Source organism: Manis pentadactyla, chromosome 16, assembly GCF_030020395.1.
Source record: "Manis pentadactyla isolate mManPen7 chromosome 16, mManPen7.hap1, whole genome shotgun sequence".
NCBI lineage: Eukaryota > Metazoa > Chordata > Mammalia > Pholidota > Manidae > Manis > Manis pentadactyla.
In genome coordinates this window covers 49,680,249-49,695,100 of record NC_080034.1, presented here as the reverse complement: position 1 = coordinate 49,695,100, position 14,852 = coordinate 49,680,249, and the positions used below count along the sequence as shown (strand labels likewise).

The following is a 14,852-nucleotide window of genomic DNA, read 5'->3' as shown; positions in this document are numbered from 1 at the left end:
TACTCCCCAGGAAATGCTTATAAAATCAGCGGCGGTTTACTTACTTCCGGATTTGATCTGTTCTCGCAAATAGTCATCTGTTTTAGGCGCTCATTTTGTTTGCGATGTCTGGACGTGGTAAGCAAGGGGGTAAAGCTCGGGCCAAGGCGAAATCTCGTTCGTCTCGCGCTGGGCTCCAGTTTCCGGTAGGTCGAGTGCACCGTCTGCTCCGCAAGGGCAACTACGCCGAGCGGGTCGGGGCCGGCGCGCCCGTGTACCTGGCGGCGGTGCTGGAGTACCTGACGGCCGAGATCCTGGAGCTGGCGGGCAACGCGGCCCGCGACAACAAGAAGACGCGCATCATCCCGCGTCATCTGCAGCTGGCCATCCGCAATGACGAGGAGCTCAACAAGCTGCTGGGCCGCGTGACCATCGCTCAGGGCGGCGTCCTGCCCAACATCCAGGCCGTGCTGCTGCCCAAGAAGACCGAGAGCCACCACAAGGCCAAGGGCAAGTGATTTTGACAGGCATCTCCAGTTTCCGGAAGCGAGTTCAAACCCAAAGGCTCTTTTCAGAGCCCCCCCCACCATTTCAAAAGAGCTGGCTCACTCGTAGGGTAAGAATGACACGGGTAAGTTCTTTGCCACCGTAAGATAAGTTTTTCTTTGGGGAAAAAGCCCCAAATGTTGGCAAAAAATGTAAAAGCGGTAGGAAGTTGCAAGTTTAATGGATTAACACGTGCTTTATATCATTACTGAAGCAACCTATCTATTACAGTCCGGAAATTGATAACATCCAACGACGGGCTAACTACAGGGCTAGTATTGTGGTTTCAGCTTTACTTGAGGGCAAACTGCTAGTAAGACAGTTTAATCTCCCTGGCTATACCCTTTTGGAGGTCTCATTTTAGACTAAGCAACCCCCCTGCCCTACTTTTAGAAGTTCAAGTTCCCTAGCGCATGTACCGTCCTGCTTCTCTGGACGTTGAAAGGGGCCTCTGGAAAGTTGATGCCCCGAAGTTGACTTACTGAAGCTCAAAATACAGGCTAGACTCGAATTGTAGCTTTTCCCCCATTTATAGATGAGGTTTGAGGTCAGTTTCTAACCTGGTACTGTTCATCTGTAAATTGGTTGGGTTGGTGAGTTCTTCGTTATATAATTGCGAATGAGTTAAAACATTTCATGTTCCGAACTTAGAGAAGTCCCTTACATTCAATTAACTGGAGTTGGAGGTTCAAACGCCTAGGTTCCCAACGAAACCTGAAAGGTGATCAGAGTAAGGTCTCAGGTCTCCCCCAAACAGTTGCTACGGGTATCTGATAGTTTAGCTACTCCAAAACCCAAAATGGCGATCTAGGACTGCAAAACTAGGATCTTATACTCCGGGATTGAGTCTCACCAAGTGTATTTTACGGATGACTCGGTTTCTGCTTTGAGGAATGAGCAGGCAAGGAGGCCAAGTGAGCCAAAGCTTGGCCATGGCTTGGCGCATAGCGACTTCAGCGTCTTAAACTCTCCTGGAGCTCCACTGAAGCATTTTACGTAGAGTCGTTCGTGTGGAGCGTTCAAATCCGAATGAATGAAGAGACAATTAAGTAGACGGTGGTAACCACAAACGCGCCTCCCACTTTTGAGATATCAACACGTCGCGCTGCTGGAGGCTGCCTCCACTGTCTTCCTCCCTAGATGCTCCCTACCCCCTGCTCGCCGCCCCTGCCCCGGCCTCACAACCACTACCAAAAGGAGCTGGAGGAGCCGGGCGGGGGCGGTGGAGGGAGGGCTTAATGGGCACACGTTAGAATTTCTTGAAGAGTTTTTAGTAATTCTAATGGGAAGCCAGGCAGGATCATCAAACGGGAAGGGCCTCAGCGTTCCAGGTTTGGGGTTAGCTGAGAGGACCGGGTTGTTTCCGTCCAGCATTTCTTCTATGTTGGAGAACCTTGATCCGATCTATGTCAGGATTGCTTTATATGACGCTTGGGGTCCTTTTCATTAACTTTCCAGGTTGCCAACGCTTACTACGTGTGTGATCTCCGGGTAGGTGCTTAACTTCTCCCTGCCTCCATTTCTTCGTGTGTGCCTTTGTTCACACTGATGAAAAGAAGGGGTTCGGCACTGCGGGTTCTGAAATTAGAGTGTTCGAGTCGTGGCTAACATCAAGCCCTTACTGTCAGTCACATGGCCACGTACTTCCGGTGTATCAACTCATTTAACCTAGCAATCAGAGGTAAGTACTATGCCTATCGCGATTGTCAAGGTGAGGAAAGAAGCACAGAGCATAAACAGCTTGTCTTAAGTCCCAAGGTCAGGGAGCCAGGGATTTTAACCACTGGCTTCCATAGCCCCTGCTCCTTTAGATAGACTATTGTCGGGATAATGAGACCTGTAAAAACTCAATACTCCGTTCACATATTAGAATATTACTAATTGCATCCTAAACTCTGAAGAATTAAGGGGAAGCAGGAGAGGTGATCTATCTCCACAGTACCTACATAAAAAGAGGAGGTGAATCTTGACAATGTGTTACCACTGTAAACCCAGAGAAAAGGATGAATATGCTTTTTTTTTTGGTATTATTAATCTACAATTACATGAAGAACATTATGTTTACTAGGCTCCCCCCTTCACCAAGTCCCGCCCAAAAACCCCATTACAGTAACTGTCCATCAGCATAGTAAGATGCTGTACAATCACTACTTGTCTTCTCTGTGTTGCACAGCCCTCCCCATGCTCCCCCCACCACATTGTACATGCTAATCATAATGCCCCTTTCTTTTTCCCCGCCCTTATCCCTCCCTTCCCACCCATCCTCCCCAGTCCCTTTCCCTTTGGTAAACTGTTAGTCCATTCTTGGGTTCTGTGATTCTGCTGCTGTTTTGTTCCTTCAGTTTTTCTTTGTTCTTATACTCCACATATGAGTGAAATCATTTGGTACTTGTCTTTGTCCACCTGGCTTATTTCACTGAGCATAATACCCTCTAGCTCCATCCATGTTGTTGCAAATGGTAGGATTTGTTTTCTTCTTATGGCTGAATAATATTCCATTGTATATATATATACCACCTCTTCTTTATTCATTCCTCTACTGATGGGCACTTAGTTTGCTCCCATTTCTTGGCAATTGTAGATAGTGCTGCGATAAACATAGGGGCGCATCTGTCTTTTTCAAACTGGGCTGCTGTATTCTTAGGGTAAATTCCTAGAAGTAGAATTCCTGGAGCAAATGGTATGTCTATTTTGAGCTTTCTGAGGAACCTCCATATTGCTTTCCACATTGGTTGAACTAATTTGCATTCCCACCAGCAGTGTAGGAGGGTTCCCCTTTCTCCACAACCTTGTCAACATTTGTTGTTGTCTTTTGAATGGTGGCGATCCTTACTGGTGTGAGGTGATATCTCATTGTGGTTTTAATTTGCATTTCTCTGATGACAAGCGATGTGGAGCATCTTTTCATGTGTCTGTTGGCCATCTGGATTTCTTCTTTGGAGAACTGTCTGTTCAGCTCCTCTGCCCATTTTTTAATTGGATTATTTGCTTTTTGTTTGTTGAGGTGTGTGAGCTCTTTATATACTTTGGATGTCAACCCTTTATCCGATCTGTCATTTATGAGTATATTCTCCCATACTGTAGGGTACCTTTTTGTTTTATTGATGGTGTCCTTTGCTGTACAGAGCTTTTCAGCTTGATATAGTCCCACTTGTTCATTTCTGCTTTTGTTTCCCTTGCCCGGGGAGATATGTTCATGAAGAAGTCGCTCATGTTGATGTCCCAAGAGATTTTTGCCTATGTTTTTTCTAAGACTTTTATGATTTATGACTTACATTCAGGTCTTTGATCCATTTCGAATTTACTTTTGTGTGTGGGGTCAGACAATGGTCCAGTTTCATTCTCTTACATGTAACTGTCCAGTTTTGCCAGCTCCAACTGTTGAAGACGCTGTCTTTTCCCCATTGTATGCCCACAGCTCCTTTATCATATATTAATTGACCATATATGTTTGGGTTAATGTCTGGACTCTCTATTCTGTTCCACTGGTCTGTGAGTCTGTTCTTGTGCCAGTACCAAATTGTCTTGATTACTGTGGCTTTGTAGTAGAGCTTGAAGTTGGGGAGCAAGATCCCCTCCACTTTATTCTTCCTTCTCAGGATTGCTTTGGGTATTTGGGGTCTTTGGTGGTTTCATATGAATTTTTGAACTATTTGTTCCAGTTCATTGAAGAATGCTGTTGGTAATTTGACAGTGATTGCATTGAATCTGTAGATTGCTTTGGGCAGGATGGCCATTTTGACTAGATTAATTCTTCCTAGGCAAGAGCATGGGATGAGTTTCCATTTGTTAGTGTCCTCTTTAATTTCTCTTAAGAGTGTCCTGTAGTTTTCAGGGTATAGGTCTTTCATTTCCTTGGTTAGGTTTATTCCTAGGTATTTTATTCTTTTTGATGACATTGTGAATAGAATTGTTTTCCTGATTTCTCTTTCTATTAGTTCATTGTTAGTGTATCGGAAAGCCACGAATATCTCTGTATTAATTTTGTGTCCTGCAATGTTGCCCAATTCCGATATCAGTTCTGGTAGTTTTGGAGTGGAATCTTTACGATTTTTTATGTACAATATCATGTCCTCTGCAAATAGTGACTGTTTGACTTCTTTACCAATCTTGATTCCTTGTATTTCTTTGTTTTGTCTAATTGCTGTGGCTAGGACCTCCAGTACTATGTTCAATAACAGTAGGGAGAGTGGGCATCCCTGTATTTTCCCGATATCAGAGGAAAAGCTTTCAGCTTCTCTCTGTTCAGTATGATGTTGGCTATGGGTTTATTATATATGGCCTTTATTATATTGAGGTACTTGCCCTCTATACCAATTTTGTTGAGAGATTTTATCATGAATGGATGTTGAATTTTGTTGAATGCTTTTTCAGCATCTATGGTGATGATCATGTGGTTTTTGTCCTTCTTTTTATGTGGTGGATGATGTTGATGGATTTTTGAATGTTGTACCATCCTTGCATCCCTGGGATGAATCCCACTTGGTCATGGTGTATGATCCTTTTGATGCATTTTTGAATTTGGTTTGCTAATATTTTGTTGAGTATTTTTGCATCTATGTTTATCAGGGATATTGGTCTATAATTTTCTTTTTTGATGGAGTCTTTGCCTGGTTTTGGTATTAGGGTGATGTTGGCTTCATAGAATGAGTTTGGGAGTATTCCCTCCTCTTCTATTTTTTGGAAAACTTAAAGGAGGATGGGTATTATGTCTTCTCTGTATATCTGATAAAATGCTGCAGTAAATCCATCTAGCCCGGGGGTTTTGTTCTTGGTTATTTTTTTGATTACCACTTCAATTTCGTTGCTGGTAATTGGTCTGTTTAGATTTTCTGTTTCTTTCTGGGTCAGTCTTGGAAGGTTGTATTTTTCTAGGAAGTTGTCCATTTTTTCTAGGTTTTCTTGCTTGTTAGCATATAGGTTTTCATAGTATTCTCTAATAATTCTTTGTTTTTCTGTGGGGTCTGTCATGATTTTTCCTTTCTTGTTTCTGATTCTGTTGATGTGTGTTGATTCTCTTTTTCTCTTAATAAGTCTGGCTAGAGGCTTATCTATTTTGTTTATTTTCTCAAAGAACCAGCTCTTGGTTTCATTGATTTTTTTCTATTGTTTTATTTTTCTCAATTTAATTTATTTCTTCTCTGATATTTATTATGTCCCTCCTTCTGCTGAGTTTAGGCCTCATTTGTTCTTCTTTTTCCAATTTCGATAATTTTGACTTTAGAATATTCATTTGTGATTGTTCTTTCTTCTTTAAATATGCCTGGATTGCTATATACTTTCCTCTTAAGACTGCTTTTGCTGCATCCCACAGACGTTGGGGCTTTGTGTTGTTGTTGTCATTTGTTTCCATATATTGCTTGATCTCTATTTTAATTTGGTTGCTGATCCATTGATTATTTAAGAACATGTTGTTAAGCCTCCATGTGTTTGTGAGTCTTTTTGTTTTCTTTGTACAATTTATTTCTAGTTTTATACTTTTGTGGTCTGAAAAGTTGTTTGGTAGAATTTCAGTCTTTTTGAATTTACTGAGGCTCTTTTTATGGCCTAGTATGTGGTCTATTCTGGAGAATGTTCCATGTGCACTTGAGAAGAAAGTGTATCTTGTTGCTTTTGGATGTAGAGTTCTGTAGATGTCTATTAGGTCCATCTGTTCTAGTGTGTTGTTCAGTGCCTCTGTGTCCTTATTTTCTGTCTGGTGGATCTATCCTTTGGAGTGAGTGGCGTGTTGAAGTCTCCTAAAATGAATGCATTGCATTCTATTTCCTCCTTTAATTCTGTTAGTATTTGTTTCACATATGCTGGTGCTTCTGTATTGGATGCGTATATATTTATAATGGTTATATCCTCTTGTTGGATTGACCCCTTTATCATTATGTAATGTCCTTCTTTATCTCTTGTGATTTTCTTTCTTTTGAAGTCTATTTTGTCTGATACCAGTACTGCAACACCTGCTTTTTTCTCCCTTTTGTTTGCATGAAATATCTTTTTCCATCCCTTGACTTTCAGTCTGTGTATGTCTTTGGGTTTGAGGTGAGTCTCTTGTAAGCAGCATATAGATGGGTCTTGCTTTTTTATCCATTCTACTACTGTGTGTCTTTTGATTGGTGCATTCAGTCCATTTACATTTAGGGTTATTATTGAATGATACGTACTTACTGCCATTGTAGGCTTTAGATTCGTGGTTACCAAAGGTTAAGATTAGCTTCTTTACTATCTTACTGTCTAACTTAACTCACTTATTGAGCTATTATAAACACTGTCTGATGTTTCTTTATTTCTCTCCCTTCTTATTCCTCCTCCTCCATTCTTTATATGTTGGATGTTTTATTCTGTGGTCTTTTGTATTTCCTTTGACTGCTTTTGTGAGTAGTTGATTTTATTTTTTGCCTTTAGTTAGTATTTGGTTGGTCTGCTTTCTTTGCTGTGATTTTTTTCTGGTGACATCTATTTAGCCTTAGGTATGCTCCCATTTAGAATAGTCCCTCTAAAATGCCCTGTAGAGGTGATTTGTGGGAGGCAAATTCTCTCAACTTTTGCTTGTCTGGGAACTGTTTAATTCCTCCTTCATATTTAAATGATAATCGTGTTGAGTACAGTCTCCTTGGTTCAAGGCCCTTCTGTTTCATTGCATTGAATATATCATGCCATTCTCTTCTGGCCTGTAAAGTGTCTGTTGAGAAGTCTGATGATTGCCTGATGAGTTTTCCTTTGTAGGTGACCTTTTCCTCTCTAGCTGCCTTTATTACTCTGTCGTTGTCCTTAATCTTTGCCATTTTAATTATTATGTGTCTTGGTGTTGTCCTCCTTGGGTCCCTTCTGTTGGGAGTTCTGTGTGCTTCCGTGGTCTGAGCGAGTATTTCCTCCCCCAGTTTGGGGAAGTTTTCAGCAATTATTTCTTCAAATACACTTTCTATCCCTTTTTCTCTCTCTTCTTCTTCTGATACCCCTGTAATGTGGATATTGTTCCTTTTGGATTGATCACACAGTTCTCTTAATATTGTTTCATTTCTGGAGATCCTTTTATCTCTCTCTGTGTCAGCTTCTCTACATTCCTGTTCTCTGGTTTCCATTCCATTCATGGCCTCTTGCATCTCATCCATTCTGCTTTTAAGTCCTTTCAGAGATTGTTTTATTTCACTACTCTCCCTCCCTACTTTGTTGGTTAGTTCTTGCATTTTTCTCTGCAGTTCCAATAGCATGGTTGTAACCTTTATTTTGAATTCTTTTTCAGGATTAGTTAAGTCTATCTCCCCAGGTTCCCTCTCAGGGGAGGATGTCTGTGTGATTCTGGTCTGGATCAAATTATTCTGCCTTTTCATGGCAATAGGGGTAGTTGTGGGGAGTTGTCATATGTGTCAGCTGAGAGAACATCCTTCCTGTTAGTTTGTGGCCTTCCTCTCCTGTGAGAACGGTGACCCCTAGCGGCTTGTGCTGGGCAACTCCATGCACACGGGGTCTCTGTTTCTTGCCCGGCTGCTGTGGGCATGGCCAGCCTCAGGCTGCTGCTCTGCTATGGCGGGGCCGCACCATAGGGGGAACCGGCGGGAGGCTGTTTATCAACCTGAGGGGCCTCCCAGCTTCGCTGCTGCCCGGGGGGTTAGGTCGCCTGGAGATCCCCAGAATTCCCAGCTGTTGGGCTGAGTGTGCCGGGATGCTTCTGTCCAGCTGTGAGGCCTTTGTCCCTTTAAGACTTTCAAAACGCACTCACTTTGCTTTTGTCCCAGGGGCGCCGGCTGTGGGGACCTGCTCACAGATTTTACTGTCCTGTTTCCCTAGTATCCAGCACACCACGTACTGTGTGTCTGTGCTCCCGGTGCGGATGGCTAGGGCTGGGTATTTAGCAGTCCTAGGCTCCCTCTCCCTCACCGCTCTGACTTCTCTCCTCCCGCCGGGAGCTGGGGTGATGGGCGCTCGGGTCCCACTGGGCCACAGTTTGTATCTTACCCCCTTCGTGAGGCACTGGGTTCTCAGAGATGTAGATGTAGTCTGGCTGTTGTCCTGTGTCTTCTGGTCTCTCTTTTAGGAATAGTTGTATTTGTAGTATTTTCAAAAATATGTATGGTTTTGGGAGATTTCTGCTGCTCTACTCATGCAGCCATCTTGACTCCTCCTCCAAATATGGTTTTGATTTAGTGTGAGAAAAGAGGACAAGTGGGGAGATGGTTTATTTAGTAGAGAGCTTCAGGACTTGATAACATGTTTTATTGAGGTTAAGTGAAGAAAGGGGTTAAAGAAGACTTGAATTTTTGCATCTGAGTTCCAATAACAAAACTTTGTTTCTGATTACTTAATAGTAAATTCTGCATTGGGTTAATTTTGTTTCATCTTCAACAAGACTCCTTCAGGTCAAGGCCCACACCTTGTCAAGTTGTTGATAGTCAGCATAGACCCCAGCATGAACACTTGAAAACTGAACACTGAGTAAATGTTGAGCTGAGTTACTGGCTGGGCCATTATTTTGCTCTAGAGGGTCAGTTTATTACCAGAGAAGACTGTAGTTAGACACCAGCTTAACAGGCTGCTAATAACATCTCTTTTCAGTGGAAAATCCCTCCTGATAATCCAATATACATTGATAGCTTATTTGGGGAGTTTCAAAGAAGCAGAGAATGTGCCAATTGACCAGCTCTTACCTAAGAGTTACTGCTAAGAAACTGATCTCAAGTAGAGGACATTCAAACCTCTGTCCTAACATGCTTTTTTACCTTCCACTTTGAAATGTCACTGTTTCTATCCAAAAGCCCTATTCACTTCTTCGGAAAATTCTCTAGTGGACAATAAACTCAGTAGCTGTAAGTCCGGGAAAAGGATATCCCGGGTCAAAATACCTCTAAAAACCGAAATCAGTCAAAGGGAGAAATAAAGTTTAAAACCCGTTTATTGCTTACAAACTGCAGTCCAGTGCCATCTCTGTCCACTGCTCGGGAAGGAAGCAAGTCAGGAAGCAGGCCAGCCCCACCCCCTTAAACTCTCAGGTTCAGACATACCCTTGGTTGCCCAGGTAATTACCCATTGACATGGAGATGAATGTCTCTCCACCCCTGATGATATGCAAATGCACTAAAGATATACTTTAGATATGCGAGATACTCTGGGAATGTTACAATTTTACCCACAATCATACTTAGAAAAAAGTTCAAGTGATACGTTTAAAAAAGGAAGTGAGTGTATGACTGAGTAAAAAAAAGGATATTGGTATATAGATTTTATTTGTTGATTTAAAAAGGTATATTATAATTGGTGATATTGTGCCAAACTGCTTGGTTTAGAATGCCCTATATAACTAAATAATGATTCTGTCTTAGTCTCACATCTCAGTAAATCCCTGAGATCAACTTTTGTCCCTGGTGCCCAGGTGCCTTCAGTAATTGGAAGGCCTGGGTTTTATCATTCTCATCAACTTGTCCCAATTTAAATGGTCTTCCCCAGGACCCTTGAAGTGTGGTAGATGGAGACAAGCTTAAGGGCTAGAAACCAACTGAGGCTACTGTGGCTAAAACTGTAACATTTCCAGAGTATCTAGCCTGGTTTTAGTGCATTTGCATTAGCAACATCATGGTTACTAGATTCCCCCCATTATCAAGTCCCCACCACATACCCCATTACAGTCACTGTCCATCAGTGCAGTAAGATGCTATAGAATCACTACTTGTCTTCTCTGTGCTATACTGCCCCTGCCCCCCCACTACATTATGTCTGCTAATCATAATGTCCCTTATTCCCCTTCTCCCTCTCTTCCCCCCTACCCCAGTCCCTTTCCCTTTGGTAAACTGTTAGTCCATTCTTGGGTTCTGTGAGTCTGCTGCTGTTTTGTTCCTTCAGTTTTTGCTCTGTTCTTATGCTCCACAGATGAGTGAAATCATTTGGTACTTGTCTTTCCACCTGGCTTATTTCACTGAGCATAATATTCTCTAGCTCCATCCATGTTGTTGCAAATGGTAATACCTGTTTTCTTCTTATGGCTGAATAATACTCCATTGTGTATATGTACCACATCTTCTTTATCCATTCATCTACTGATGGGCACTTAGGTTGTTTCCATTTCTTGGCTATTGTAAATAGTGCTGCAATAAACATAGGGGTGCATATATCTTTTTGAGACTGGGAAACTGCATTCTTAGGGTAAATTCCTAGGAGTGAAATTCCTGGGTCAAATGGTATTTCTATTTTAAGTTTCTTGAGGAACTGTCATACTGCTTTTCACAATGGTTGAACTAGTTTATATTCCCACCAGCAGTGTAGGAGGATTCCGCTTTCTCCACATCCTCATCAGCATTTGTTGTTCCTATTCTTTTCTATGTTGGCCATCCTAACTGGCATGAGATGATATCTCATTGTGGTTTTAATTTGCATTTCCTTGATAATTAGCGATGTGGAGCTTCTTTTCATGTGCCTGTTGGCCATCAGAATTTCTTCTTTGGAGAATTGTCTGTTCATATCCTCCACCCATTTTTTTAATAGGGTTGTTTGCTTTTTGGATGTTGAGGCATATGAGTTCTTTATATATTTTGGATGTTAACCCCTTGTCAGATATGTCATTTACAAATATATTCTCCCATACTGTAGGATGCTTTTTTGTTCTGCTGATAGTGTACCTTGCTGACTTTTACATCCTAATGCTGGGATCATTTAGTTAACATTCATTACAGGGTGTGTTTGTTTGAGCATTCTATCACATTCATCTCTATATCCTGGCACTTCACATCCTCCACATGTGGTAGATCTTCAGTGAATACTCAGAAGGAATACATGGGTAAAAAAGCGTATCTGTACAGAAATGGAATAATCACGATGCTGCAGTGGCTTGTGAGTTGATGGCTTGGTTATGTACCATTTTAGCCACTCTTTGATCTTAACTCCCAGTTGCTAAATTTGGAGGGAGATTGTGAGGGTGTGTTTTGCTACATACATATAAAACAATAACAATATTATACACAGCAGTAATAGTAGTATAACTCTTTTCAGGTTCCCAGACCCAATTCCAATGTGCATTAAGTATATGTAAGTATATGGGAGGGGGTCTTCCCACACATAACACCAAGCAATTCTTGAATACCAGCAGGGTGTTGGAGAACTCAATTCTGGGTTAAGAGCTCTGGCCTGCAAGACTGCCCTCCACTCCAGACTCCAAGCATTGGTTGCAAGCCCCAGGCAGTTACCTGTGCTTCTGACCTACTGGCTACAGATCGGAGGCTCCCACAACCTCCCACTTAGGTTTGCTTAATTTGCTAGAGTAACTCACAGAACTCAGGAAAACATGTTTACCATTTTAATAAAGGATACCATAAATGATACAAATTAACAGATAAAGAGATACAAAGGGCAAGGTCCCCAAAAATGGGGCTTCTATCCTTCTGGAGCTTAGGGCCTGGCTCCATGGCATGTGGAGGTGGTTTGGTTTTCCAAGCATAGAAGCTCTCCCTGTCTGAAAAGCAAGATCCAATATTAGCAGAGTGATAAGCTTTTCTCAGGGGATTTTTGTGAAGGCTTCATTGCATAGTCATGATTGCCTAAATTATTGTCCATTGACTGATTCAGCCTCCAGCCCTTTCCTGTGGGTGGGAAACCAAAAGTCTCTCATTAACATGCAAGACACCCATATCACCTTTAAGACTGCAGTGTTTTCAGGAACTGTGGATGAAGATGAAATACACCTGGGAAATATATGTTTGGTCATCTGAATGACCAAATATGTATTTCTTATAACTTGTTATATTGCAGGCATGCATGACTGGTTCCAGAGCTGCTCTGTCCAGTACAGGAGCCACTAGCAACATATGAAATTTTAAATTTAAATAGAATAATTAAATAAAAATTTCAGGCATTCAGATGCACTAATCACTTTTCAAGTTGCTAGTTGCTACTGTGTTGGATAGCAAAGATCTAGAACATGTCTACCATTGCATTAACTTCTGTTGGTAGCACTGAGCTTGTTGGTAGTACTTCTTGTTCCTCTGGGCTAATGTGTTCAAGTGCAATTAACCAACTTCCCCAGGTAGCATCTAAAGATACGGTTGTCAGATAAAATATTGGATGCTCAGTTAAATTTGCATTTCAGATAAGCAACAAATAATTGCTTTAGAATAAGTATATGCCCTGAAATATTGCATGAAGCATACTACAATATACTAAAGCAAAAATAGTTGTTTATCTGAAATTCAGATTTAACTAGGCATTTTGCATTTTTATTTGCCAAATCTGGCAATACTATTTGAAGAGCAACTTTGGAGCATCTTGCCCAGGGAGCTGGATCCTTACCATTGGCAGTTTTTGTGGGAAGAATTGAGAAGGGCTGATACCCAGAGAAAATCTAATTCATTATGAGAAGGAAATGGGTCTGTAAGTTTATCTGCATGTGTTGAGGAAGGCTAAGAAAGAGGTCCTCAAATACACTGACTGGTTTCTTCTCCCTCCTTAGGTTTCAAAAGTTTCTCACTTTGAAGAGATGCTTGAATTCAGAGTATCTGTCAAACTCCTCAATTCTCAGAAATAACTGGATGGATGATGTCAGTGTTCTGATACCACTGACAGATTCCGCACCTGCAAATGTTTTCCTATTAATAAACTTGCTCTGGGTTTATTTCTTTGTGTGTACACATGTGCCCTGGGGATGAGGGGATTAAAGAAGAGAAAGAATATTACTGAGGGGAAGCTTTCTTTAGTGAAAAACGTGTCTAATGTTTTGAATAAATAATACATTCAGAGGGTTCAAACAAATAGAAATAACAAGGTCAATATTGAGAATCCACTCCTCCACAGGATTAGTCCACTGTTCCCTCAGTAATCATTATTTTTCTTGTGTATCTGCCCATTGTTAATTCTTGCAGATGTGAGTCAAGAATGAATGTGTGCTTTATCTCTACCTGCTTTCGTTCTTAAAAGGTAGCAAACTGTATACACTACTTTGCACTTGCTATTTTCTTGGAGAATTTTCCTGATAGGAATACACAGGGAGCTTTCCTACACACTGTCACGTAATCTTGTACTGTGTGGATGCATTATAGATTACATAACCTGTCCCCTGTTAATAGGCACATAAAACAATTCTGGAATAATAAACCGCGCTTTACAGCAAAATTGAAATTAATCTCATATTCTGCTGGGATGGTGGAAAAGGAACAGAAGTTCAAGTCATTCAAGTTGAGTTAAAATTTCTTTCCCTTAAAAACTCTGTGACCTTAGGTTAATGATTTTGAAGCTTACTTTCTTCATCTGTAAAATGGAGGTAATACTTACCTTAAGTAACTATGAGAATGAAAAAAAAAACCTTGTATGAATTATTCGGAGCTCTAAAGAAAAACACAAATTTACTCAATTTCAACACTATTTCTGTTGTGAGAGTTATATATAATATATTGTAATAGGAGTAGATTCACCAAATTCCAGCCTGGCATGAGGAAATGCAAGATAGTGCAAAGAGGGAGGAAGGCAGTTTCATTAATTACCTGCCTAAGATACTTCCCTGGTCAAATGGGCATTTCCTGCCCTCCTCACATAGAAGTAAGAAAACACACCCAATCTCCCTGCCATTTTGCCCCTTCTGCTGTTTCCTCTGCAGTCAAGTTCAGGTTTTAAGGATGTCTGCTACTCTGTAAAATCTGTGTGTGCTGTGGGTTGGGGGCCTGTTTGGTTCACTGCTTTATCATCAGCTCACAGCATGGTGCCTGAAGTTACCTGGCATATACCAGTCACTCAGGAAATACCTGATGAATTCATAAATCTGCATGGAAGGAGACACTGACTTAGTCTTAAGAAATACCTATGTAAGTATGTACAAGATGGTTTGTATGTATGCACACACAATATAAATATATATATATTTGTGTGTGTGTGTGTGTGTATATATATATGTATGTATGTATACACACACACACACGCACAGCCCAGATGTACAGTGAGATGTTCTGGTAAGATGGGAATCTGGAGCTAAACTACTTGGGTTTGTGTTCCAGTTCTACCATTTACCAAGTATCTGATTGGGTGTGAGCCACCTGCCATCCCTGAAGATCAGGCTTTTCATCTTTAAAATAATATAGCACCTCCCAGAGTTTTGAAAAACAATCAAATGAGATGGCCCATGGAAGATCATTGTGTTCCTTGTAATACCTCATATAAATATGCAAGATTTTATGAAGACTATATGAAGATGGAAATTTTATCTATCATCTATCATCCACCTATCCATCTATCTGTCTACCTATCATCTATCAATCAACCTGTATCCAAGTATGGAAAAGCAAGAGTAGGAAAGGATATTTACTTCCTTCAGGAATTTGCTGGCTCGGCTGCAGAAGTTGAGGTAACAGGTTTGCTAAGCCAGAGCA

At 41.2% G+C, this 14,852-nt stretch overlaps 1 long non-coding RNA gene and 1 pseudogene across 1 annotated transcript in view; both read left to right on the top strand.

Moving 5' to 3' along the window:
- The window catches only part of LOC130681376 (uncharacterized), a 36,421-nt gene that overhangs the window by 12,736 nt on the left and 8,833 nt on the right, over window positions 1-14,852 (top strand). The gene's annotated exons all lie outside the window — the stretch shown is intronic.
- On the top strand, window positions 5-13,108 carry LOC118912546 (histone H2A.J-like; annotated as a pseudogene).